This window comes from Vulpes lagopus, chromosome 2, assembly GCF_018345385.1.
Source record: "Vulpes lagopus strain Blue_001 chromosome 2, ASM1834538v1, whole genome shotgun sequence".
Classification (NCBI taxonomy): domain Eukaryota; kingdom Metazoa; phylum Chordata; class Mammalia; order Carnivora; family Canidae; genus Vulpes; species Vulpes lagopus.
The window spans coordinates 139,255,346-139,282,335 of record NC_054825.1 but is presented as its reverse complement, the minus strand read 5'-3'; the positions used below and the strand labels follow the sequence as shown (position 1 = coordinate 139,282,335).

Sequence of the window (26,990 nt, the reverse complement as noted above, 5' to 3'; positions counted from 1 at the left end):
CTCTTGCATCTGTCATTTTTCATGCTTGAGTCCACTGTTGGGGAAATGGCAGAAAAGTGGACCTAAGGGCATTAAGAACATCCCGCAGAGTTGTATTCAGGGTTGTTTGTCTTAGTTTTTCACAGTTGAACATTGATCCTTTCCACACATAATTTACTTCATGCATTATGTGCTGGTTTTGGCATTATACTCACTTGATAAGTCTGCTCCACTGGTTTCATCAGATAGACTTGCTGCTACTGGCTTTGGCTTTGCAGATTGGGTTATTTTACACACAGCTGGTCAAATGGGATCACTCTGCATAGTCAAATTGGTGATGGACAGAATACAAAGTTACACAAAATAACTGGGACTGATCAGCTCCCCTGAAATCCAGAGTGTTCACTTTGTAGATCCTGCACGATCTCCTGGTGCTATATGGCCATTATCCCCATAGCACTTTTTTTTAAGGCCATCAAAAATTCCATTTGTTGTGATGGGAAGCATTTTGGATATGATGCGGGAAATTTCTTCTTGGAGTCAATAGCTTCTAAAAGGTCCTGTATTTTTAAGAAATGGAATTATTTAATATTTAAGCTTGTGCCCAAGTTGGCCAAGCAACGTTTTTCAATGGTGCTTATTAGAAGTTTTATTTTGTCATTTTAAGAAAATAAAACTGGAAATTGAACATGGGTGGCATGATTGTACCCTCCTGGTTTTGTTATTTCCCATTCTTCTGTCCCTCTATAACCGTGCTATGATACATCTGTCCACTGGATGTCAATGAGATCGTCTGTTTTCTTGGAAATATCCTCACCGGTTTTCTACAGCTCTTAAAAACATCCTGGAATCTAGCAGACTGAATTATGTAAAAACTATTTTGGATCAGTGGTTAGAAATGATGCCTGATAGATCTTTTTACCAATTCTGAGTTTCTCTATTTAGGGGAGGATAGATTCATATCAAGTTTCTTCAGTTTTCATATCAGAGCCCCATTGGTGACCTCATTTGCTTTGGAGTGGTCAGCCATCTTGCAGGCTTTATGATTTGAGAGCCTCACTTCCAAGATGTCACTAGCCTCACAGCCAAGAACAAGGGTGATATCAACATAGGTTATTTGAGGAAGGAACTGGGAAGTGGATGCTAAGGTCCCCATCCAAACAACAAGCTAGTGAAAGTCCTACCTTGAAAATATTCATTCCTAGACATCAAAGTTAATGTCTGACCTAAGGTGAATAATTATAGTCTAATGATCTTCTTAATGGCATTATAGTGATACTGAGTCACATAATGATTTATAAGTGACTAGGAAATCAGTTGATTTTACTGAGCAACTTGTTTTCCTAACACTGCATGCCCTTCTGACCTGAAGAAAGTAAATTAATCCAGATTATGACAGATAGTGTCTCACATTTAAAAGCACAATCTCTAAACGGACAAATGTAAGTGCAAGCCTAAAGCAAGGTCAAGCAGATGGCAAAACCAGATTTGCCTGCAAAGGAATCCATTTTACTGAACCTGCCCATACTATTTGAGGCACAAAGTTACTGTGATAGGAAATATTAAAATGATGTCTGTATTTTTAGACAAATAACCATTAATATGACAGCCAAATTCATTGGGGTCTACCAATGTGTGTTCCATTTCCCACCAACCATGCAGGCGCACATCATGGAAATACTGGTTTAACTACTAGTGTGTTACTGCCTCGTTTATCTACAGAATATTATTAACTAGAACATAATGCTTTCAAAGTTTAAGTTAATGTTATATATTATGTATAAATATATATATTCATAATGAGATATATGTAATGGATAGTACAAAGTTTGGAGACTTAACAAATGCTCTAACCTTCTAGAGACAAAAGTCCTATCTTCTGTTTCCTTTTATCTTTTTATTTTTAATTAGTGATCCACTGTTAAATCCAAATCCACTTTTACTGAAAAATACTGTACATGTGTAAAATGTTCAGTTGTTTTTTTGTAAAATATAGTAGAATGGTTGTAATTGATACTGGCCAAAATCAATGTTATTCCATATTTTATTTTTTCTATTAAATTAACCTAAGTTCCTGTTTATCTGATCTGTTCATACCCATGTGTAAATATCTCTGAAAGGGTGAGATAAGGAGAAACTTCTATTTCCACATAGAGGCTGGATATGAAGAAAAGGATGGAAATGGACAGAGCATCTAAATAAAGTTGGAAAGGAAAGGATGAGCAGAGGAAGAAGTTGAAAAGGAGAGACAAAGTAACAGCAGTATGAGAAAGGAAGAAGTTAGTTAGACTTGGTCCTGAATGGATGTTATAACCCATTTAAGAAAGCAAGTGAATTTTAAAAATCTATAAAAGCTCGGCACACTGTTTAGCAGATAATGCAGATGCCAGCACCAGAGACTGGACCATCGGGGCTTTTTTCCCTGGGCTTCCCCCAACACACATCCCCTGGGATATGGACTACTGCACACTCACTAGGGTGTATGAAGGAGTGGAGGCCAAGGGACAGTGCATGAGGAGGTCGGGAGCATTGGAGCGTTGAGAGGGGAGAAGACTTTGTTCAATTTGCTGATGTCTTGTGTAAAATTGACAGTGGCTGAAGCCCTGAATATCTAGAAGGTAACTTGGTCTAAATTAAATCTCCAGTACATGCCACAGGTTGGGACTGTAAGGTTAGCAAAGAACCACCATAAATTATAGATCCTCATGAACCCTGAATGAGATGCAGGCACTGGCTTTGAAGGTCTAATGCCCTACCTTTTGGGAAGAGAAATGAGAATCAGTGAAAGCAAATTGAACTTCAACTAGGATTAAAGATCTAGGGATACAAAATGATGTAAGAGAGAACCTCTGCTGCCATGAAATCTCATTATGAGGATGGGGGGACAGGGCGGGGAACTGATTTTATTGAACACTTAGTACATCATGCACAATGTGGGAATACAGAGTATATGCACACTAATGAAAATTCTCTTAATTCTCACAAAAACTCTAAAGTAGAGGTATGCTCTGTTTACAAATTAACATTACCTTCTGTTTATAAACAAGAGAACTGAGGCAGATGGGCTTGGAATAAATTGGGATTATGTAACCAGACAGAACAATAGAAATAAAATTTAACGGTAAGACAATTAACATTAGCGAATTTCAGGAACTAGGATTGGTCCTGGAGCTATGGCTGAGGCTTAACTAAGGTGGGACAAGAGAAGGAAGACTATACCAGCAAACTTGCTATAGAAGAGAGTTCGGGGAAGCAAGTCAATTGGATGGTTTTGTCAAACTGCTACAAAGAACAGTATTCAACGTTGAATGGATTAGTCAGGAAGGATCTACATTTCTGTGCTTTCCAAAAGATGAATAGTCCCAACCTCAGTGCCCATATCTGTGGCAGACCTTGCTAATCACCAGCATCCATCTGTGGATGGATCAGACTTGCCTCACTTTTCACCCCAGTGTTAAGGGGCTTATTGCTTGCTGCTGACCTCTTCTATCAGACTCACTGTTTTCCACTCAGCACTCTACTCTTCATTTTGAGGAACCTGCCAACTGAGTGCAAGGAAATATCAGGCAGCTAACATAAGTAGGCAGGTATTCTTAACTGCTTTCATATTCTCATTCAGCTTCCTGCAAAGAGCAGTAACAGCAGCTTGATAAATATGAAGAAAATTGGAGGCAACTTTAAACTATGGCCTAGCCAGCTCAACGGTCCCTCCTTCCACCCTCTAACACAAAATGGTAGAGGAAACTCAAAGGTCATCCACAGCTTGACCTCACCTGGCCCAAGCTGGCCCCTGGACCCCAAATCAGTATGTATCAATGGCAGAAAGTGTAAACCTTCTAGTTGACAGCCCTGTCCAAATGTTATTTTTGTTGCAAACCCATAAAATCTGAAGTTCTCGGCAGTATCCTTTGGAGCCATTGACAAATGGAGCGGGGCATAGCCAAGATGGACTGAATTTCACTGTGGCTCATTGGAGCTACTTGGCACCAGAGGTGGGGCTGTAATGCACATAATCATGTCTCCTCTTCATCATGAGAGGTGAAGATCTGGCCCAGAGTCAATTCTTGGACAAAAAGGATGCAGGTATGCAGCATCACAAAGTCTCAGAGGGCCAGCCTGGGACCTGGGACCTGGGACCTGGGAATGCCAGCAGTTCCTTTCCACTCTAACTTCAAAGGACTTAGAAGGAGGTTTTTCATATTACTGAAGCATCTTCTTGCAAGGTCTCCTCTCGACAGGAGGCAATTTTGGAAGGGCAATTGCTTTTCCCAAGCCTGGTATCAGGCAACAAAAGTAGGGATTTTTTGCATCCCTACTTTGAAAAATTGCCAGAAACATTTCCTCAGGCCTAAAATGTATAATTTTTTTTTAATTTTAGGAAAGAATACATTTTTTAAGAATATGATATTTTAAGACTGACAGAGTTTTACTAAAATGGCTTTAATTTGGCCCACAGAAACTCAAAGGCCTGTAGAGATTAACGTCTTGTTGCAAGATTTACAGCTAGTAAAGGGTGTGGTTGGGACTGGAGCCCTCAACATCAATCTTCTGCACAACACTGCCTCCTTCTGAAGAATGCCAGAGAAAAAAACAAGTCCATATGACACATGCCACAAGGCAAGGTTAAGAGCCCTTTCTCAATTGCAGGTAGAAGACACACTGGATCCCTAGACTTGGCTTTTTCTCTTTAAGCTCAACTTAATTGCTTCCATAAATAGTAAGTCCCTGTCATATTAGAAGCTCTGAGGTTGTTCTTGTCCTCTACAAGCTGATAGTCTAATGGGGGGATGGCACAGACACAAAAACACAGGATTGTAAAATGAATCTATTTAAGTGCCTTTCAAAGGGCATAAAAATATTGTGGGGCAGTCTGAAGGAGCAAGCTCACTTTACCAATTAAGTGCTAAAGTGTCCATATCCTTACTAGGAGCTTCCTAAAGGCTTCCAAAAATACTGTGCTTCATTAAAAATCGTTACCTCTGAAATGTGCAAAATCAGATGATATTTTAATATCTACAGAATGCAACATGTCAAACTAGTCAATTGCAACTCAGCTCTTAAGGAACCACCTATAATTAAATTTAATGTAGGATAAAGGTTAATTTTAATATGTTTGACATGATGTGGGACCTATAGAGGCAGGAGAACCTAGGATCTGTTGGGATCTTAATATAACTCTGCAGAGGAGGCAGAAATTCACTATTCACGCTGGGAGTGGGGAATATATTCCTGAACTCTTCCCTCAAGATTTCTACTTGTAGTTCCAAATAGCTACGTGACATTTCCCTTCAGATAGCTAACAGGCATTTCAAAATTAACCTGTCCAAAACAGACTCCAGACTCCTCTGATAATAATAAATATTATCTCCAAGTATCTCCTACCCCATGAATGGCATTACACCCCAGCCACCCAGTTGCTTAAATCCAAATCCTAGTAACTCTTCTTTTTTTGCCCCAAATCCAATCCATTAGCAGAGTCCCATTAACCAAATCTCCACAATAAATTTCTAAATGGTCCAACAGTTGTAATTCTGGGTTAAGCTACCATCATCTCCATCTAGGACTACTGCAGGAGCCTCCAACTAGGCCTCCTCTTCTGTCCTGCCCCACTGTCACAGGGATAGCAGAGCACTATTACCAAATTGGACAAACTACAATTTGTGGAAAAATTCTTGGAAACATACAACCTACCAAGAATCATGAAGAAACAGAAGATCTGAACAGACCAACTATTAGCAAGAGATTGAATCAGTAATCAAAAGCCTCCCTACAAAGAAAACTACGTGTCCAGGACTGCTTCAAGGATTAATTCTACCAAATGTTTAAAGATTTAGTAATAATTCTTCTCTAACTCTTCCTAAAAGTAGAAGAGGAGGGAATATTTCCAAACTCATTCTATGAAACCAGAATTACCCTGATAACAAATCAGATAAGAAATCCACAGAAAAGAAACTTCAGGATAATATCCCTGATGACACAGATGCAAGAATCCTCAACAAAATATTAGCAAACTGGATTCAACAACACATTAAAAAGATCATACACCATGATCAAGTGGGATTTATTTTAGGGATGCAAGTAGGACTTAACATCTACAAATCAATTCATGTGATTCACCACATTAACAAAGAATAAAAAACCATATCACTTCAATGTATGCATAAAAAGCATTCAACAAAATTCAACAGGCATTCTTAAAAAAAACTTTCTACAAAGTGAGTGTAGAAGGAACATACCTCAACATAATAAAGTTCATATATGACAAGCCCTCAGCTAACATCATATGCAGCGTCGCAAAGCTGAAAACTTTTTCCTCTAAAATCAAGAATAAGACAAGATACTCACTCTCATCACTTTTTCCAACATGGTATTAGAAATTCTAGCCAGAGCAATTAGGCAAGAAAAATAAATAAAAGGCATTCAATTGGAAAGGAATAAGTAAAACTGCCACTATTTTCAAATAACATGGATTGAAAACCCTAAAGACTCCGCTCCAAAAACTTTTGGAACTAAGAGCCAAATTCAGCAAAGTTGCAATATACAAAATCAATACACAAAAATATGTTTCATTATTATACCAGTAATGAAGGCAGTTCATTACCGGTATGAATCTCATTTACAACTGCCTCAAAAAGAATAAAACCTGTAGAAATGAATTCAAGCAAGAATTATACACTGAAAACTATAAAACATTGATGAAAGAAATTAAAGATGGCACCAATAAATGGAAAGCTATTCTGTGCTCATAGATAGGAAGAATATTGTTAAAATGACCATACTACCCAAAGCAATGTAAAGATTCAGTGTAATCCCTATCAAATTCCAATGGCACTTTTCACAGAACTAGAACAAGCAATCCTAAAATTGGTATGAAAACACAAAAGACTCCAAATAGACAAAGAAATCTTGAGAAAGAACACAGCTGGAGGCATCATGCTCCCTGACTTCAAACTACATTACAAAACTATAGTAAATAAAACAGTATTGCATTTCCATAAAAAGCAGACATAGATCAATGGAACAGAAGAAAGAACCCAGAAATAAACCCACACCTATAAGGTCAATTATATGCTGACAAGAGGCCAAAGAATATGCCATGGAGAAAGGACAGTCTCCTCAATAAACGATATTGGGAAAACTAGATAGTCACATACAAAATAATAAAATGGACCACTATCTCACACCATAAAAAAAAAAAAAACTCAAAATGGATTAAAGATTTTAATGAATGTAAGACCTGAAACAATAAAACTCCAAGAAGAAAAATTGGTAAGCTCTTTGTCAATGGTCTGAGCAATGATTTTTTTAATCTAACACCAAAAGTAAAGGTAACAAAAACAATAGATAAATAAGTGGAACTACATCAAACTAAAAATCTTCTGCATAGCAAAGGAAACCATCAACAAAATGAAAAACAACCTACTAATGAGAGAAAATATTTGCAAATTGTATATGTGATAAGGGGTTAATATATACAAATATTATTTTTTAAAAGATTTATTTAGTCATGAGAGACACAGAGAGAGAGAAAGAGAGAGAGAGAAGCAGAGACACAGGCAGAGGGAGAAGCAAGCTCCATGCAGGGAGCCCGATGTGGGATTCAATCCCAGGACTCCAGGATCATGCCCTGGGCCGAAGGCAGGTGCTAAATCGCTGGGCCACCGAGGGATCCCCTATATACAAATATTAAATCACTATGCTGTATACCTGAAACTAATATGTCAATTGAATCTCAAAACATTCAAAAAAATTTTATTATAAAAAACTAGTACAATTACACCAGATCTACTCAGTCAGAATATGCACTTTTGCAAGATGCCAAGATGATCTGTGAGCACATCAGTTAAGTTTAAGAAGCCCTGTCACAGATGGATACTTCTTTCCTGAACTTGAGAAGCCTTCTCTTGATTTACTCAAAGCCATTACTGCAAACTTCATATTCTTAAATAGTGGACATCCAAGAATTAAGAAGCTGAGTACCAGTCTTTGGCTGGCCATTAACTAGGAGAGCTGAGGCAAGTTAGTAGCACTTTAAGTTTAAAAAGGTAACTAATGAGCAGCTAGAGTGTTCTGATCCCCAGCCTGTAAGCCTGATAACCAGAGCTATTACGCTGAAGATGTAAATTGGCTACTTGTTTGTAGGCTTCCAACACTGGCTTTCAGCAGTTGATCAGATAACAAAGCCTGTCCATAGATGCTTAAATAACCCAGCTATCTCTCAAAAAAATACTAACAACTGAATTCAACAATACATTAAAAGGATCATATACCATGATCAAGTAGGATTTGTTCCAGGGATACAAGGATGGCTCAATATCCACAAAATCAATATGACACACCACATTAATAAAAAAAAATCACATAATAAAAATCATGCAATCATTTCAATAGATGCAGAAAAATCAATTGATAAAATTCAACATCTGTTCATAATAAAAACAATGTGGATATAGAGGGACAATTTCTCAACAAAATAAAGGCAATATCTAATAATCCCACAGCTAACATTATACTCAACAATGAGAAGCTAAAAGCTTTTCCTCTAAGATCAAAAACAAGACAAGAATGCTTACTCTTACCACTTATATTCAAAATAGTATTAGAAGTCCTTGCCACAGCAATCAGCCAAGAAATGAAAGGCATCTAAATTGGAAAAGAAGTAGCAAAATTTGTCACTATTTGCAGATGACATAATAGCATATACAGGAGACCCTAAAGACTCCACCAACAAAAAACTGTTAGAACTAATGAATCCACTAAAGCTACAGGATATGAAATTAATATTCAGAAGCTTGTTACATTTCTATACAATAATAATAAAGTAGCAGGAGAAATGAAGAAAACAATCCCAGTATTAAGGAGTACACTTGTGATGAGCACCAAGTGTTGTATGGAAGTACTGAACACCAGAATCTAATATTACAGCATATGTTGACCAATTGGAATGAAAATAAATTTAAAAATCCCATATGAAACAGAATAAAATACCTGAAAATAAGTTTAACTATGGAGGTAAAAGACCTGTACTCTGAAGACTATGAAATACTGGTTTAAAAAATTGAAAGATACAAATAAATGGAAAAATATACCATGTGCATGGATTGAAAGAATACTGCTAAAATGACCATACTACACAAAGCAATCTATGGCTTAAAAGCAATCCCTAACAAAATACTCATAGCATTTTTTACAGAACTAGAACAAATAATCCTAAAATTTGTATGGAACCATGAAAGACCATGCTCTCTTTAAGAGAGCAACGCAATCTTGAGAAAGAACAACAATGTTGGAGGCATCACACTTCCTGATTTCAAACTATACTGTACAGTTATAGTACTCAAATGATCCAGTATTGGCACACAAACTGACACACAAATCAATGGAATAGAATTGAAAGTCCAGAAATAAATCCACACCTCATACAGTCAATTAACCTATGACAAAGGAGGCAAGAATATACAATGAGGAAAAGACAGTCTCTTTAATAAATGGTATTGGGAAAACAGGACAGCTATGTGAAAAAGAATAAAACAGGACACTTTCTTATACTATATACAAAAAAAATTCAAAATGGATTAAACACTTAAATATAAGACCAGGAACCATAAAACCCCTGGAAGAAAACATAGGCAGTAAATTCAACATCAGTTTTAACAATATTTTTTGTGTGTCTGTCTCCTCATGCAAGAACAACAAAAGCAAAAATAAATAAACGGAAGCACATCAAACTAAAAAGCCTTTACACAGTGAAGGAAACCATCAAGAAAACAAAACAAAGCAAAAGCCCAACTTGCTTAATGGGAGAAGATATTTGCAAATGATCTAACCAATAAGGGGTTAATATCAAAACTATATTAAGAATCCATACAAATCAATAGTCCACCCCCAAAAAATCCAATTTAAAAATGGGCAGAGGACCTGAATAAACATTTCTCCAAAAAAGACTCACAGATGGCCAAGATGAAAACATGCTCAACACCACTAATCATCAGGGATATGCAAATTAAAACTATAATGAGATAAACCTCACACCTGCCAGAATGGCTATTATCAAAAAGACAATAACAAGTATTAGTGAGATGTGGATAAAAGAGAAGCCTCATGCAGCACTGATGGGAGTGCAAAATGGTTCAGTCATTGTGGAAAATGGTATGGAGGTTCCTCAAAAAATTAAAAATACAACTACCGGATGATCCAGCAATTTCACTTCTGGGTCTTTACCTGAAGAAGAGGAAAACACTAACTTGCAAAGATATATGCATTTCTGTGTTTATTGCAGTATTATTTAAAATTGCCAAGATATGAAACCAATGTAAGTTTCCACTGGTGGATAAATGGATAAAGAAAATGTAATATAAATATACAAGGGAATATTACTCAGCCATAAAAAGAATGAAATCTTGCCATTTCAGACAACAGGGATGGACATAGAGGAAATCATGCTAAGTGAAAAAAGAGAGAAATAAATACTGTATGATTTCACTTATCTATGAAATTTAAAAAACAAAACAAACAGACTCAAATATAGAAAACAATCTGGTGGTTGCCAGAGGGAAAGGGGGGGTGAGAATGGGTAAAATAGGGGAAGGGGATTAAAAGGTGCAAAATAGTTATAAAATAGTTATAAATAGTCACAGGGATGTAGGTACACAGGATAGGGAATATAGCAAGAATATTGTAACAATTTTGCCCAGTGACAGATGGTAACTAGATTTATGGTAGGGATCCCTTGGTAATGTATATAAATGTTGAATCACTATATTTTACACCTGAAACTAAGATGATATTGTATGTCAACTACACTTCAATCTAAAAACAAATAGCCAGCTCACCAGTAAGCTCTGCCTTAGTGCCATTTGTACTCACTGTGATGGATTCACTCTGTCCTTATGACCATTTTCCATACCTGTTCTCTTAAATAAGAGCTGTAATTAGCCACAGTTTTGAAAGATGGACAACTATGAGCCTTATCCTTCTCTGCTTCCCTATTGCGTACTCAGATTTATCAATGGGAGTCATGATACTGTGATAGTGTTGTAGGGTGACAGATGGGAGCTACACTTGTGGTGAGCACAGCATAACCTATAGATTTGTGGAATCACTATGCTGTACACCTGCAACTAATGCAACGTAGTGTGTCAACTATGCTTCAATTAAAAAAAAAAAAGTATTTACCATTATCTGATCACCTACTTTCAGTCAGGCATTGCACGATGCCTTCTGTGTTCATTACTTAGCAAATTCGGTGTGGTTGTCCCCCTCTTCAAGGTCAGCAATCAGAGGACTAGAGTGGTCAATTGCTCTCTTCCTGCCATATGATTGGTCACATCTTTTGGCTCTGATTCCAGCCTTCTTCCTCTAACGGTGCAGCTGCCCCGTTCCTGTTCTTTCTGCATCCCAGCCTTCCAAGTCCTCCTGGCCAGTAGATCTCCCACTGTTGTCCCTGTTCTTTAAGGCAGTTAAGAGTGGAGACCAGCTTGAACCTAGAAAAATTTACTGTATGTTTCCGTCCATGTCTATCTAAAGGAGTCTCTATCCATTTTTTTCCCAAGAGATAGTTCAATACCAGAGATATTTACAACATAAGAGATAGTTATAATCACAGACCCTGGTGGGAGGCTCCCTGGATTCAAATCATAATTCTGTCAGGTACTAGCTGTGTGATCTTAGGAAATACACTTAATCTCTCTGTGCCTCTGATTCCTCATTTGTAAATGGGGATAATGATAATCTCTCTCATCTAGGGATGTTGTGAGGATGGACTTAAAATTACTAAAGCACTTAGAAGAGTACCTGTGTGTTTTAGACACAATATGTGTTATTATTATTGCCTAAACCCCAAGCTGGACTCATCTCTGATCCTTTCTTCTTGTCCTGCAACTCATCCATCACCAAATCCTGATAAATTTAACTCTTGAATAGATTTTCCCTCCAACCCCTTCCATTAGCACACAAGGTTAGCTGCTATTATAACTTGCCTAAAGCAATCTGCAAACAATTCTCCTGCACTCTCTTTAGCCCCTGGCTTTCCAAAGCAGCCAAAGTGGTATTTTCAAAATGCAAATAGGATCACAATACTCTTCTGCTGAACTCTGTTGCTTTTTGGGTAAATACAGGACCATTTAAGGTCTGTAAGATCCTGAAAGTTCTCCCATGCACAGCCCCATTCTCAATTTCTTCTCTTCTTCTCCCCTATCTCCTTCTCCTGCTCCTCCTTCCCCCTCTCCCTCCTATCCCTTCCTCAACTCCCTCTCCCTATTTCCCTGTCTCCCCTCTGTTCACTCTGGCCTTTCTGTCCTTCACATTGCCAACTCTCTTCTCACGTGCAATCTCTGCAGGGGTTCTGTCCCTACTCCCACCCTCCATGCCCAGTTAGCTCCTCCCTCAAACTGCTAGAGTCACAGTTTTGCATTTGATTCTGTGATTATTAATGTCTGTCTCCTGGGGCATCTGGGTGGCTCAGTGAATTAAGCCTCCAACTCTTGATTTCAGCTCAGGTCATGATCTTAGGCCCACATTGGGATCTGCACTCAGCAGGGAGTCAGCTTGAGATTCTCTCTCCCTGTCCCTCTTCCTCTGCCCCTCCCTAACTCATGTGCCTGCATACGAACTCTCTCTCAAAGAAAAAAAAAAATGTCTATCTCCTACCCCAAACTGTAAGCTCCATGAAGGCAGGAACTACATTTGCTTTTTCACACCCACTATAACCCTCATACTTGGTACTTACTGGCACATAATATTTGCTCCTTTGTTAGTTTATGAATGAATGAAAGAATGAATGGATGGATGAAAATACTATGGCACAACGTAAAGGCAGGGTAAGTAAGGCCATGGAGCTTCTGTGGGGTTTGACTCTGGTTTGGGGATACAGAAGACAAGACTAAATTATGTAAGATCAAAAACTCAGTGGCTGGCTGGATAACTGTGGAGCAGATGTAACCTTTACCTGGACGTTGTGAATGATGTTGGAAGCAGCTGAGTGAGCACAGAGGAACAACTCGAAGCAAAACACAGTCTTTCTTCATTCTCCTTTCTATTTTTTTAGGGCTACTTCCTAGAAAGATTTTATCTTGAGATTCTTTATCCCCCAACAAAATATATACACCTCAGTTTACTACTATCCCACTACTAGGTTAGACCTTGCTGCCCTTTGCTTTTAATCAGCCAGCCACCTCTACCAAATAGCTCTGTGGGAATAAAACACCATGATTGAGAATGGAGACCCACTTAGACCGTGTGAGGAGGTAGCCAAACATTCACAGACCAGAAGGACCTTCCAGGAATGGATTGGGGTGATGTGACCTCTGATATCTGTGCCAGAAAAGAACCTCATAAATACACCATCCAGGAATGCCCAAGGTCACTAAGTCCTTCATGAGTCTGGGAGAACACAGAGGCCTGAAACCCTCACCCAGAATCTAATTCAGGCCCTGCCCCATTCTGTGATCAGTATTCTCTAGGCCTCTCATCACTGAAGTTCATTCTCTGGTGTATAAGCTCCAAGAACACAGGAACCTTGTCTAGCCCCAAGAATTCCAGTTACAGGCAGGTGCTTTAAAAATGTAGCTATGATGTTAACAGAAACAATATCAGTCCCCTTTTGTTGTCTCAGGCTAACTAACAGACAACTCTAAAGTAGATGAGAGATGATGTTTATTTGACTCTTTCTAAGTGTTTCAGGCCAAACTCATAAACCACACAGTCAGAATTTCTGACTCTGTGCTGGATTCCTCTTCCTCCCTCTGATGCCCTCCATCAAAAGGCCTTATGTCACAGCCACTGTTCAGGATGGCAGATCTGGTATGTCCTTGCACCATGTACATTGGCCATTTGCTACTGCTCATGCTAAGCAGTAACTCAGAAAACCAAGCAGCCTGAGCCTGTGCCAACATGGCCATCATCCTTCTAAAGGACTCCAAGAGGAACAGCATAGAACAGTGCTTTTCCAACTTGAGAAGCCTCACAATCACCTAAAGAGGTGGTTCAAATGCAGATTCCTGCTCCCTGTCCCCACCCCAGAATGTCTTGTTCAGTATGTTCAAGATGAAAGCAGAGAATTTACCTTTCTAATAAATTCTCAGGTCTTGCTAATGCTGCTGGTCCCACTCGGAGAACCACAGCACTGATGTTAGGCGCAAACTTAGCAATTAAACTAGAGGAATGTGGATTCTCATCCCAGCTCAGCCACTTACCTTATAACCTTGGATAAATTCCTTAATTTCTCTAATCCTCATTTTCCTCCTCTGAAAGTAATAATGACACCATTGCTGAGCATTCAAAAAGAGGATGCAAGGTGCTACACGTGAGTACAGAGAGAATCCCTTTCCCTGTCCCATTCACAGCTCCCACTCTCCCAGGGCTTCCGGATGCTCCATGTGGCTCTCCCTGGCAGGGCTGCTTTGAAACATTTGGGTGGTAGGCAGGGCACAGTGAATTCGGCTTCCAGCTACCTATGTCCAGGAGTGTCTTACCTACATGGGCAATACTAAGGTAAGCATCAGGTGCTGTCAGGCACCTGTCACAAACAGGTAACAAAGCTATTGTTCAATACTTTTCCTGCAAGAAGTATCCCATGTGGTTTTCTGCCCTGAGACTGAGAAGTTAAGTGACACATCCAAAACCACACAATTAGTAAAAGCAGAGCTCCCAAGTCAGGATGATACATTTTCTATTCCTGACATTTTGAATCTTGATATATATTAGTCTCTATAGCTGCTGTAACAGAGGACCACAACGTGGACACTTAAAAACAATACATATGTATTCTCCTACAGTTCTGGAGGTCAGAAGCAGGCAACAGGTCTCATTGGGTAGAAATCAGAGTATCAGTAGAACCACCCTCCAGAGAGTAAAAGAGAGAACATTTCCTTGGCTCTCAATGTCTAGCGCTGTTTGCCTTCCATTCCTTGGCTTGCGACCCCTTCACCTTCAAAGTCAACATTAGCATCTATAGAGCACTCTCTACTGAGGTCACTACATTGCTTTCTTCTGTAGCAAACTCTCCCTCTACCTCTTTCAAGGATACTTGGGTCTGCCTTGATAATCCAATGTAACCTCCCCCCTCAAAATCTTTAGTTTAATCACATCAGCAAAAAGTCCCTTCTACTATACATAATATAACATTCACGGGTCCCAGAGATGAGGAATTGGCTATCTTTGGGAGCCCTTATTTAGCATACCACACTTAAGAGACTGTGTAATCCTCTGAGCCACCAGTTTTCATTAGAAAAATAGAAATAATCATATACCTTCATGAGAAGTTGCCATATGGTACACTTTAAATTACTAAAGAAATGTACATTGGATTGTTAAATGCTTCCTGCTATTCTTTTGTTACACTAATTCATTAAGTCTATTCATCTACTCAGCTTTTTATATAACACTTACCATGTGCCAGGTACTGTGTTAGTCACATGGAATATAATGTAATGAGGAACTCTACCTGTATGGGATTTATACCGTGATCAGGACATACATTCTAAAGAGAAAATGCCCTGATGTTCTTTGAAAAGAAGGGCAAGGAAATGTTCTTATAGGCATGTCACAGAGTAGGTAGTCTGTCCTCGGGATAAGAGGCAGGAGTGAAAGGATAGAGCTAGGGGAAGAGACTGGAAAGGGACAGAAAGGTGCAAAATAGCCTAGAACATCTGGAAAGTGCCAGAAGTTTCTCCCTGTTGGAGCCCTGGGTGCAAGGAGCTGCGGCAGAGGGTGAGAGAGATAAGCTAACAATGGAGCCCAGGGTTAACTGTGAATTGCCCACTGTACCATGTAAAGGATGTGGATGTTGTTTTGTGCTCAGGGAGCCCCTAAAAATTTTAGGCAGCCCCCTTGATATTCTATCTCCTGTGGATATGGGGGCTCCTAGCAGGAAAGCCTGAAAGCTCCAGCCTCCTGACAGATACCAAACTTGGCAGAGTTCTCTGTGACATGGTATGGGTTGAAGTACCTCTTGCCTTTTCTTCCTTACTGAGACCTGTTGTGGATTATATTTTTGGAATTTTATTTTTAGAGTCTCTCATTATGGTGAGCCATTATCTCCCCTAGAATCTCTGTTAGTCTCATATTTAAACCATTAATTCCTAAAATTATTTTTATACCCTTGGATCCCATTTAACGCCCTACTCTGTGGTTCTTTTTGAGAAAGTTCAAAAGATAAATTCACTGTTATTAGTACATTAGGTACAGCACAATCATTGTGATTGCCCATGTACTATATTTTTTCAACCTGAATGGTTTTGCTGACTGGTGGTAAGGGAGATGTGAATTTAGTGGAGAATGCCTGCTTTCCTACACGTAGAATCCCCGGTCTGCTTCACCCCTTCACTTTATCTCCCAAAACACAGCACCCTTCTCTAATATGCTTTTGTCTATTGGTATCATTCTCTCCACAAACTTTAATAAATTGGCAGTGCACTTCTGTTCTGGAAAGACATTTTGCATTAAAAATTGGATTCACAGCAGGCAATCTGCCTGGGGAGCACATGTCTAGGAAAGCAGTCATTTTTAACTAAGGATATTACAAGCCTAGATAGAATAGGGCTTGTGTACTCCGAAGCACAAACGTCTATCCTACTGGAAGCAAAATTACTGTACTGCATGTTGGTAATTAACCTTGTCAACTAACTTTCAGAATGACTCCAGCCTAATCACACACTCTCTTCTGGGGTTCTACTGTTATAGTTTCTGGATTCTATTATACTCTACTACTTACAACCTGCATTCCCATTGCCACTCCTTGCCAGCACTTTGATTTCCTTGTTCTTTCCTGCCCCAACCCCCCATGGTTCATATTAACTTTTACCCAAACTATATAAAATGTACTCATGTATTCATTTATTTATCATTTACTCTCTCCTGTGCTGTAATATAAGCTCCACCAGAGAGGAGATCTGTGTTTTTCCCACTACTGTATCTCAAATAGCTGGAATAGTGCCTGGTGTGTAGTAGGTGTTCAACCATCATGCTGAATAGGTGGCTCAGTGGGTTGGGTGACTGACTCTTGATTTTGGCTCAGGTCATGATCTCAGGGTCCTGGAATTCAGCCCTACGCTGGACTCAGCACTCAGCAGGGAGTCTCCTTGGGGATTCCCTCTCCTTCCACCTCTCCTCCTGCTCACATACTCTTGCTAAAATAAATCGTCCAAAAATAATTACACTGAACATTAATGAATATATTTCCATGGAGATATCAGCTACCTGGTGACTCTTTTGCATCCCTAACTCCAAACATGTCCATCTATTAATTCACCAAAATGTTTTTGATCACTTCTTCACATGGCAACTAGGAGTCCAGATCATGGGAAATTATTCCTGATCTCAAAGAACACCTAGGTCCATGGAGGAGATACATGTGGGCAGAAATACCAGTTGATGTGTAGAATTAAAAATATGTACAAAGCACAGAAAAAAAAAATCAATTTGCCTGCATAATAGTGTGATATGAAAGATTCAGAGAAAGCTCATATCAGAGGCAGCTTTGAGTTATAAAGGATAAGTAGTTTTCTGGGAGAACAGAGAAGGGAGTAGATATAAACCAAATGGATATTCTAAGTGAGAAAGTACAGGATGCACATGGAGAACTGGAAATCCCTTGGGAATGCCAGAGCCTGGCCAGGTGTCTCAGTTGTCTCCCACTCCCCAACCAGACTTCAGACAAAGATGCAAGTACAAAGGTTTATTTGGGAGATGAAAGAAGATGCCAGGCGTAGAGTGAGAAGGTGAGATCAGAAAGAAAAGGCAGCCAGTAAAAGTTATACTGTCAAGCCGGCTACCATGGAGGTGACAAGAACACAGTTCTGTGAGGAATCTCAGAAAAAGGTTATAAAACACAGGTCTCAGGGCACCTGAGTGGCACAATCAGTTAAGTGCCTGACTTTTGGTTTTGGCTCAGTCATGAACTCAGTGTTATGGGATCAAGCCCCAGGTCGGGCTCCATGTTTAGCATGGAATCTGCTTGAGATCCTCTCTCCCTCTCCCTCTGCCTCTGCTCCTCCTGCTCTTGTTCTAATAAATTTTTATTTAAAAAAAAGAGAACACAGTCCTCCATTTATCTCACTGAAGGGGCAAGGGAACTGTGGTCTTCAATCACCAAATCCCCATCACTGGCTGAAGAAAACTTCTAGGAGTCAGAAATCTACTTCTTCTGGCCTTCCATGTGTATCCATCAGGCTTCTGAGGGACTGAAGAAGGTCTCACTCTCTTAGAAGCAGATGCTCTCCCCTGGAAACTGGTTTCTGCACACCGACATGGGAGAGCCAAAGGATGTGTGCCAGGCACCAAAGGGTCTGCTTTGGTGACACCAAGGCAGAACAGCAGGGAATAGGCTAGAAATGGAAGCAATGCACCAAATTTGAAGACACTTGTTTGTCATTCTTTGGAGCTTCATTTTGTACTGAGGGAGCAGGACTGGAAGATCTTAGGTGAAAGAGTAGTACAAAGTTTGACTTGGAGAAAAATCATCCTGGTTATAGAGAGGACAGAATGGGAATGGGATGGGTAGAGCAGATAATGAGTCCAGGAGACCAACATGGAAGATAAATCTCCACTTGAAATAGGAGAGACTTGGGATCCCTGGGTGGCTCAGTGGATGAGCGCCTGCCTTCGTTTGGCCCAGAGCGTGATCCTGGAGTCCCAGGATCAAATCCCACATCGGGTTCCCTGCATGGAGCCTGCTTCTCCCTCTGCCTGTGTCTCTGCCTTTCTCTCTCTCTCTCTCTCTCTCTCTCTCTCTCTCTCTGTCACTCATGAATAAATAAAAATCTTAAAAAAAAATAGGAGAGACTGCTAGAATTCAGGGGTGGTGCTGGAGACAGGGAAGAGACAACGGAACTCAGATGTTCAGATGATAGAGTTGACAGAAATCGTGAGATTGGATGTAGGGAAGAATGGAGCTGAGGATCAGTTCTCTACACTGGATCTCCTGAGTAGACAGTTGGAAGCACTCCCTGAGATGGGAAGTATAGAAGGAGTACAATTACTGAAGGAAGGTGCTTCGGCTTGTGGAGCATGTGGTGTTGGAGGTACCTGCAAAGTATTCACGCATAGAGGCTGGTGGGCCATGAATGCAGGCTTATTGAATTCAGGAGACTGATCTGGACTGTGAAAAGCTATTTTCAAATATCTACTTTATGGAAGATATTTGAAGACAGGGAAACAGAAGAAATTTCAGAATAAACAACTAGACATTTACCATAGGAGTCCATTAAATGTTACTTCACCACCCTTCTAGTACAAATTCCTTTGCCAACCTAGAGATAGCATCATTATCGATGGTCTCTGAGTATTGCATTGCCTTTATTTCTCTTTACATATTCCCACAATGATACTTTCCCCCCACCCTCAGCATAGTTGGATAGAAAGGAGGAGTAAGACAAGTTGTACGATTTGGAGCAAGTTGTTTAAATGCTATGATTGGCTTCTTCATCTGGGGAAGGGGGGGCCTCCTAGGTGGAGACCAGCTTGTGTGATGGTCAATTGAAGAAACTTTCTAGAAAGATGGACTTTCCAAAGCTTGCTTGCTCTCCTGAACACAAAAAGTTATTAAACTCAAGCCCTTACCTCACTAGGCACTTAGCCTGGGTGGTAAAAGGTCACTCCTCACTGAAACTGGAAGCACCAGCACGCACCTTTAACCCCGATACCAGTTCATCCTTTACCTAAGACTTGGTTCCTTAGTGAAGAAACAGCTTTCAGAATGTGATGAAAATGCAAAGCAGGCAGCTGAAACCACTGTGATAAGAGCCCTTTGTGACATTGTGCCTCCCTTCGGCATAGGTTTTACGTCCAAGGGTCTACAAATGCTTGGCTTTTCTGCCAAACAGGCATCCTGGCCAAGAACAGGACAGTCCCTCAGTAGGAACACATAGGTGATGACATTTCTTTCACCATCTTGGCATCTCAACAGGACACTCTAACCAGTGACAGTGCAGCGCTGCTCTGGGCAGGATGGGCTGTGAGCGCCTGGAGAAGGAGCCCCAAATCACAGTGCTGGGAAGTAGTAGAGCTGGAATTGGGATCCAGCTTTCTCTGGCACTCAACTGTACTCAGTTCCCTTCTGTGGAGCATAAAAGTCATGTGTTCTTTTCCTTTAGGAGGCATTTTGAAGTTTCTAAAACATCGTTCACAAAGCATATTGTCTGATCATCCAAATAGACCAGAGTATAAGGCAGGACATGTATTGTCCTCATTGTCACAGAAGTTACAACTCACGTAGAGTTCACCTGACTTGCTCAAGGCCAGCCCAGCTGAGCCTTGGACTCAGTTTCTGACTTGTTTTACTATTCCCATATATATCATGCTTTTCACTCAGAGCAGCTGTTTCTTTCTTTTGAAATGACCATTGTACAAAATTCCCTAGGAGGCCAATTTTGGCCTTATACCAAGACCTTTCTGAGACAGTACTCCAAAAGCAGAAAGGAGAGATAGTGAGTTCTCCATGACTCTCCATTTTTATACAAACACTGAGCAGTCACTAGACTAGAGTGTCATTGAGACAATTAAGCCTGATCCCTGGGAGAGGAGAAAAGGAGGCAGCTAGAGCAGACAAGCTCTAAAACCTGTCCCTCCCCCAAGATCCTGGGACTGTTTTGTGGGAACCACCCTGTCCTGACCATGTTGGTCGCTGGAGCTCCATCCCCTCACTTTGGCCTACTGAGGCCATCTCCTAGCTGACTTCCCAGCTGTCCCTTCCAATTCATCCAGCTTGACTTGACCAGGGTGATCTGCCAAATTCGTTCCCATCACTGACTTTCTTCTAAAACCTTCAATGGCTCCCTTTGGCCATCCACACCCACTTGATACATCCTTGTCTGATGTTCCATGACCTATCTAAGCCTCTATCCAAACTCATTTTTCATTTGCTCAAACTGTTTCTGCTTGTCAATCCAATCATTTGCCTGGGTCAAGACATCATGCTTATTTCAGCCTCGAATCCTTTGTTCTACTCTCCTAAAACATTTTCTACTTTCCCCTTGACCACCTAACCACATCCATTTTTTTCAGACCCAAGTCAGTTTCATTTCAGTACAAAAAACTTTAATGAATTTCTCCCCCCAAAACACAAATCAAGTCTAAGAACAATTTTCTACTCATGCAGCAAAGCCATGGGGACCCCGAAATGAACAAGAAATGGCCCTGGCCTCTGGGAAGACTGCAATCAGAACCAGCTGTTCTATGCAACCATTAGATTTTAAGCACTTGATTCTATATCAGTTTATGTTCCTGGTTATGTGAGCTGATTCTGTCTCATGAAGGGCTCATGCTGAGCTCTTCTAACACAGCTTCCAAAAAGTGGAAGGCAAGCAATAGTTATGGATTGCATGATTGAGGGGTCTAGGACTGCATGTTTCGAACTTATCCTCATATTCACTCAGACACACACACATACCACCAATTATTTGGATTTCCAGCAATGCTGAAGGTGCACACAACACCTGAAATCAGACAGACTTGGAATCAAACCCCATCACCACCACTTTCTGGGGAAAAGGATTGCAGCAAATCCTGGTTAGAGGAATAGAGTCTTACCTCATGAGTTTAGGTCCCAGCTCGGCCATCAGAATAATCTTTCATTTAGTAATTCACTGCCTCAACTTTTTTTCACAGAAAAATGAGGCACACAGTGGTCCACAATGCCCCCTCCCTCCCCATAGGATTATTATTTTAAGGAGTGAGTACATCTGTGTAAAGCATTCAGGACAATTTGTAGCATAGGAGTGTCACTAGTACTAGCTATTCTGATTAGTACTAATTCAGTGACCTTGAGCAAATGACAAATTTTCTGGGCCTCCCTTTTCTCATCCTTAAAATGACAACAGTCCTCATCACCATAAACTGCTCAGAGAATTAAATGTGGAAGCACTGAGAAAGCACCTAGCTTTGCCTGAAAAGGTTCCCCTATCTTTAACTCAAGGCCTGGGCTTCTAATGCCCCCGCTACACTGCAAGGAGCTCTTCCTCCTGCCTTATTCTTTTAGCAGCTGCACCTGCCCATCATCCGTGCTACTGTAGTGCTTGTTTTGTTTTCATCCCATAGAAAATGGGCCCCTTACAAATTCATCTTTAGAAAATTACAATCTAATTACACTGAATGATTGCATAAGCAAAAGACCATTCAAGTTCCCAGAGCACACAGGCAGCTCTTCCGCAGCCAGTCCCTGCCCATTCTGGCAAACTGAACAGCAGGAGAGAGGAATCAGCCCTCTCCGGGAAAGGTTTGGGGCCCCAGGCACATCACACTGTGTAAAATCAGGTTAAGATGAGTATCAAGAGCAACCTTGAAAGCAAAAAGGAGTCAAAGCAGGTCAGGCAGCCCCTGCAGGGAGTTTGGGAAGAGGAGGAGAGCCTGACTCACCAGTTCTGCCTGCAGGGATCTGGGAGCCCAGTTGCCAGGGAGTTTCAGGCTTTTTGAGCTCTGGACATTGAACCCCGCCTTGTTGCCTGGCGGCTGTGAACCTGAGCCAAGGGCTGGGCTCTAAAGGCCCAGGACACACTAAAATGGGGCCCAGACTTTTGCCTTGACTGCATGTTCCCTAGAAATGTTGAAGAGTCCCCATCCCCTAGACAGCAAGGTAACCGGCGCAGGAAGGTGCTATGGTCCCTTGGGGAAATGCCAAGGATCTGCCTGGCAGGAGAGTCGAGGTTAGGCCAAAGGGGCAAGACTTCATACTGACCTCCTCAAGTACTTAGATTTCTGCCTTCCAGCCATTTATTTGGCTCTTCTCTCAGAGGAGCTGAATTGTTCTCGAGGCTCCTGTAGACTTCCTAGAGCTGTTGGTTTCCAGTGGAATGCAAAGGGTTTTTGCAATGTCCTCCTCCATTCTCTGCAGGACTTCTCTGAGTAGGTTGAGAGGGCAAGTTCTCAGGTCTATATGAGGGAGGGATGCACAGGCTGTAATTTCACTGCAGATCCTGGCTCTCTGAGATGTATTTGGGGCACAGGGATGCATGTTGGACTTCTAAAGGAGATAGCAAGGCATTAATGTACAAGGTAAGACAAGGGCCCGTTGAGTCATATCATTCTGGAATGTTCTGACAGGGCCAAAACCCTCTTGTGATATTAATAATGCCTAAGGGATATCTCTCAGATTCATGTTGAGGTTGTGCAAATTAATTCACAATCAAAAAAAAAAATCACAATCAATCCCTGACCACTGTGTTAAGAGCCGATTAAAGACCAGTTAAAGTCACAGGAAATTTTAAGTTATTCCTAAGCAATGTCCCCAAAAGGCAACAAGAGGGATAATATTGGGCAACAGAAGAACAGCTGACCTGCCTTTGCAGTCAAATATTGGTTTGGGGTGCCTACAGTTTTTTAGCAACTTAATAGTTCTAGAGTTGTGGATTTACGGTGGATAAGTGAAAGGGCAGAGGGTTGCCATTTCCCTGAACAGAACAGACTGCACTTTGATGCTAATCATACAGGACCACACCTGTTGAGTTGTTAAAAGTTAATAAAATGGTTAATAAAATTGGAGTCTATTCTTCTAAGTGGTCCCTGAACAGTGGTAGAGGAAGGAAATCTTTTCTAGATACTTTTGTATCTATCATGTAAGTTCTAAGCTAATCACAGTAGAAGAAAGGACACTACTGCCTGCTCTTAAGGCAAGTAAAAAACAGGTAGCTACAAAGTTTGGGGCAACTGAACTTTATACAGATGAAGAAAGGCTAAATAAATTTTTCAAAGCCACCTATACAGTAAGAAGTGAGTTGAGGCTGGTTGGCTCTAAAGGTTTTTTCATTTTCTTGTGCTGCTTATCTAAGGGACCTGGTTGTGCCCACAGCTATAGTAACAGTAGTAACAGCTAACTTTTACTGAGCACTTAGTGTGTGCTGGTGTCTGTCAAAGTACATTTCACATATCAATGTATTTAGCCCTTCCAACAATTTTATGACACAACTGTGATTATTTCCATTTTAGAGATGAGTTGACTGAGGTTATATTACTTGTGCAAGGTGTAAACTTTTACAACTTTTTAAAAGTTTTTTACAACTTGCACAAGGCAGCCCTAAAGATTCAACTCAAGGACATCTGGTGCCAGGTACAACATTGCACTTCACCTGTATCACGTTTCTCCCTCAAGTGGGGAGAGGGATGACTCATAGTCATCTAAGCACACAGGGGGAATGAGAGGAATCTTTTAGGCATGGAGGGGAGCATTCTGTCTATGGCAGGGCCCAGTGAGATTTCAGTCCTGGATTCCATGTGCTGGACACAGAATCTACAGCTCTAATAAAATGCAAACTGTGTAGAAGAAGGTTGGTAGGCATGAAGCACCTGAGACTCTTTGTCTCTGACAACTAGGGATTAGGGAGATCCTTTCCTCACGGTTCCTCCACCAACCTCCTCCCCACACACAGAACACACACACTCACAACCAAACAACTCTGCCCGTTTTCATTTTCATCTGTTTATGAGCTCCACCCTCCCTGAGACAGAAAGGAAATTTGTGATTTGTCCCAAAGCCCTGCAAGTGAGGAAGCATAGTCCATCCAGAGCACCTCACCTAAAAGAGAAGCAGGAAGTCAATCCTAGCATGGTACCAGTTCCACAACAGGACCAGGAACCTCACGTTGTGCACCTGACTCTGAAATTCCGCCTGGAAGTAGTCATCTTCTGTGCCCGGCTCACAGAGGTCCACCTACTTCTGACAAAGTTGTACCTCAACAGCCTGGAAAGAGCACAGCTGTGGCTCCAGGGCACTGGAAATGCTGACACTCTTTGCTCTGATGCAGGCAGGCTGTCTCCAAAGGCTGCTTATCAAGATTAACTCGCATGGGTGGCAACTTGTAGCTGAATTGCTTTGAGAGGTTATGGTTCTCGATACACAGGGTCAGTAATTGTGGTTGCCCCATTGCTCCACCATGTGCAGCCAATACAGTTTTCAAGTTCTTTTGAGGGGGAAGGTGGGTAGGTAGGGCACAATTTGGGATTCAGTCAGACAAGGGTTTGAATCATCGTTCAAAGAGATAACATTTTGACATTTCAATTCCTTATTTGGTAAATGAGGCTGACAGCCCTACCGCATGTTATTATTGGAGGTGGAATGCGATAATACACTAAAGTATTGATAATCATCACTAATATTCTGAAATACACTGTGCTAGGTGCTTAGGTCCACTTTCTCATTTGATCCTTACCAAGTTCTATAAGAGACAATCCACAATAGAAGAAGAATGTCAGGGAAATCTGTGACTTGATTAATGTCAGACAGCTGGAAGAGGAAGCCCAAATCAAACCCAGGTGGGGATGAGTCCAAAATGTGGGGATGACTCAAAAAATGTATTTCTCCAACCCAGTGCTTCCTACAATGCTGGTACCCAATGGAACAAAAACTTTGGTTCCCTCTTTTTACGTCCACACTTGGGCTTTTTAAAGAGCACAATTTGGTTACTCTCAGTAAAACATACAGCATCTTAAATAATCAAATGCTTACCCAGTCACTAATGGGCTGAGGTGTCCTGGGGGCTGTTCTCCACTCAGACCTATTACTAGGCCAACCAATGGATCCCTTAGAAGGCAGCATTCACTGCCTGTGAGTGGGCAGCAGTAATGATGACCCAATAAAACACTGAATGTCAATTACCAGCTACAGTCAATTACCAGCTACAGCGCACATGAAGCCCTAGGTCTTGGAATGCAAATTCCTTCTCTTTCCAGGAGCTTCTTTTTTCTCTTAATTAATGATTAGGCTGCAATGTTTTAGACCAGCAGGCTGGGCTTGAGGAAAGACTAAGGGAGTGTGGGAGAAGAAAGATGAAGCCAGCACTTCCAGAGGCCTGTGGCTAAACTAGTAGAGAAGGAGGGTAATTTGAGGATGTTCCCTCCTCTGGGATGGGAGATGGGAACTGCAGCAGTGCTTTGAAGGGTTTAAGAGCAAGTAATAAACCAGAGGTTAGGGAAGCTCTTTTGGTTCACCATAGAAATGAAAGTGAATGATAACAAGTCTCATCCATATGCCTGTGCTGCAGGACTCCTACCACCAGAGACCATTTTGATGGTTTTCAGCTCCTCAGGAAAGCCTTTGGGCTTTATCTGATCTGATCTGCATGCTAGGACCCTTGTTGAGTTTAAGAGTGTCAGGAATGCTCAATGGTTCTGAGAATTTCAACTGCCATCCTTCATTGCTTCCAGAGGGGAGGATGTGAGACAGCCCTTCGGGCTCCATAGCACGGTGCTCACTGGGGTGCACACAGGAGCTCTGCCCACAGCCTGTCCTTCCAAGTCATTCACATTCTCAGTTAGTGGGTTTCACATCTCACCCAATTGGGACCTGCCTCAGGTAATCAGTGACGTTTTCCAAAGATGGTCACCTACTTCTGTCACAGTGTATTGAACCCCAAATCCCCTCACTGTGAATAAATCAGATGCTGTACACTTTCCCCCATGAAAATGGTCCCACTTCAGCCACAATGGTGGGAGTTTTGGGGGGAATAGCATCAAACCTGAGCAGTAGGGGGATTGAGAGCACTAGAGAACCTACAGAAATTCTAAGTTCACTTGCAGGAATAACAAAGACAGCACACTAAATAAAGATAATGGCAAGACAATTTTACACACCTCTGATGGGCAACAAATGGATTTCCATCTACCATACTGTTTTTATAGGAAAGTATTCATGACTCCACAGATTGGATGATAAGCTTTGTTTAATTGCCGTTAATAACAACACCCATGTCTTTTGTCCCCTCTTGTGTCTGGTTTTGCAACCAACTGTTCAGTGTCTTTTTAATTTTGGCATCCTTAAGCTAGGACTTAGAAGGACTTTTCACAAAAATAGAGGTAATGCAAAATTCTCTTAATTGAGGAAAAGATGTATAGGAACCAATCCATTCATACTAGGTTTTCATATACATTGGAATACCAGAGAGAAGTTGCTACAAGTCTAGTTATAAACTATTTCTGAGGAGTCAGTTTATTTTGTTTTTGGACAGCAGTTAAGTAGTATAGAAAATCCCCGTGCAGAGCCCCAGCTCATTATTTTATTCACTCAAAAAAACCATTTTGGGTTTCCT

The 26,990-nt window shown here is 41.0% G+C and overlaps 1 protein-coding gene across 7 annotated transcripts in view; it reads left to right on the top strand.

Annotated features, from left to right (window-relative positions):
* Positions 1-26,990, top strand: part of PCSK5 (proprotein convertase subtilisin/kexin type 5) — a 446,264-nt gene that overhangs the window by 304,296 nt on the left and 114,978 nt on the right. The gene's annotated exons all lie outside the window — the stretch shown is intronic.